We start from the raw sequence: 2,457 nt of genomic DNA, 5'->3' as shown, positions 1-2,457 counted from the left end.
GCTACACAATAAAACATTTATTAAAAAAATTCAGCGAGTCATGAGTGAAAAATTTAGTTACAAGATTAAGACATGTATCCTTTATACATCACTGTGAATTTTTCTAAGAAAATGAATTGTCCTTGTCATTTATTTTATTTATTTGTGTATTTTTTATTGAATAGTTTAGACGTTTTAATTCTAGCCTTTGCTAAGTCTGAAACGTATTTCCAATTATACTCCAAAGACTTCTCTTATTGACAAAATGAAAAAAAAAAAAAGAAATGAAAAAAGTATAATACAAGGATTCGAAACATCAAGAGAAAATAGAATGACATGCATTGAAGAGCTTCCCAAATGAATCGGTGCATTAAGCTTTTCTCCTTGTGAAATATGACATTTCTGTGACGGAGAAAATATCCAGACCCAGTGAATGTATGGGAAAATGGGTATATATATTAAAGTATCGAAAATAGAATCCAGTCAAATGTAAGACGAAACCCTATAAACAACAGTCGTATCCTGTAATTGTAAAGAGATCTGCTCCGCTGCGACCCAAGTCTTCCCACAGCAGCCAAACTGATTATCATTAATGGCTGAAGACCAAAGACTAGTCGTCATTGTGACGATCAAGATACTCTGAATGAAATAATACTCTATCGAGGGACATTATAGGAACTGTTATGTATTCTGCAAACGTACATAATATGATTAACGAAAGGCGGCTTAACATGTTAATCTGTAAGAGACCAAAGTGACATGTCATGTGTGCCTCTTAGTACTCTCAGTGCTAAGATTAATTGTGTTACATAGAATGCTTAACCTTGTGATATCATAACTTTTAATTTTAACGATTGAATTGATCAATAAAGATGTAAACAGAACATTATAAACAATTGACCTTGCAACAGAAGCTGTAATCTAAATGGTCACAAACAGTTTAAGGTAATGATTGAGATTTAAATGAGTCTAAATTTTAGATTTTCGTCTGAAAATTTGTTGAACTCCAAAAATTGCTCTTGACGTGTGTAAGGTTCATAATGAATTTACAGGTCACAAAAAAGGGGTATTATCCGTGAAATCGCGTATAATACTTGATATTAGGGTATCGTTGAATCCGCGAAATCGGGTATTCCGTGCAACTTTCTATAAAAACTAAAGAATAAAGCAACGGCGCATTATGCCAGTAACTGTTACTTGTACATCAGTATCTTGTGGATTTATTTTTATTAAACCTAATTCATAAGGTTGTCAAATAAGTTTAAAATCACACGACAAACACTGCTGGGGTAACAAAGAGGACACAATGGCGTTATTATTTTTCAATATAATTTCTAAAAACAAATAACTACACTTCGTTTGTCTTTATTTCCCATTAAAGTATTCCATATACCTAATTTTCTAATTTTTGCACTATTCACAAAACGTGAAATTTTAAAGAAATTAAGGTGTTTACACCCTCACAATTTTATAGGTTTAAAGTACAAAAACTGCATTTTATTTCATTTAATATACTTAAAACTTTCCAATTATTGCAGAAAATGAATAGGTCACCATATTATTTAAGATGCGAAACACAAATAAACAGAAGTGTATATCAACATAAAAAAACGCACATTTTTTGTAAACAGTATTATGAAAAATATGTAAAAACTGCTTAAAATACATAATTCTGATGCTGAGTGTTCCTAAATACTTCCTAATGAAAAGATACTTTTGAATTGTGAATATCAGGGAAACTATTTTACAATAAAACAAATGCTTGAATGAAGAGACCTTAGAAGGAGTTATTGCCCTTGTCAACATTTTTTAAAGATTAAATAATTGATCAAATATAGAAAATAAGCATTTTTACGCTTTAACTTAACAATATTTATCATTACACCTATTGTAAAGCATTCCTCCAAGAGACATTGTTCTATTAGGTATGAATTTAAACTAATTACAGTTTTTGCAAAAACCTATGATGTCATAGGAGGGTGGAATTACCTTAAACGACTAACGCCGTGTTATGTATTTTTACTGAAAAATGTATGGCGTCCCGTTCTCGTGAAATATAAATTACACCTAACAGTTAGAGAGTACAGTATAAGCGAGTCATAATTGTATATCTCTGCGATAATAGAATACCAACGTTATTATAAAGAAGAAAATAAAATAAGATGAAATAAATACCCACGGGAAAACAGGTTGAAAATAGCTAATTGAAGGTGAGTATCTTTTTTTTTTATGTCATTTTAGCATGAAATTTTTATTCAAAGACACCGTAAATTTTTGGTTGCATTTTAATCGATACAAAATATACTATTTTAACTTTATTTTATGCATTTGTGTGAAAATTGAGAGCGAGAAGTCATATGAACAGGATTTTCTTGTTTTTTTTTTTTTTTTTTTTTTTTTTTTTTTGTGGGTGGGGGGGGGGGTATAAATAAAAGTCAAATGTGTACATCTTTTCATGAAGTTAAAATACATTGAATT

This window comes from Saccostrea cucullata, unplaced genomic scaffold (assembly GCF_032062105.1).
Source record: "Saccostrea cucullata isolate Sc308-1 unplaced genomic scaffold, CSIRO_AGI_Scuc_v1 ctg5274, whole genome shotgun sequence".
NCBI lineage: Eukaryota > Metazoa > Mollusca > Bivalvia > Ostreida > Ostreidae > Saccostrea > Saccostrea cuccullata.
This window is presented reverse-complemented; position numbering follows the sequence as displayed.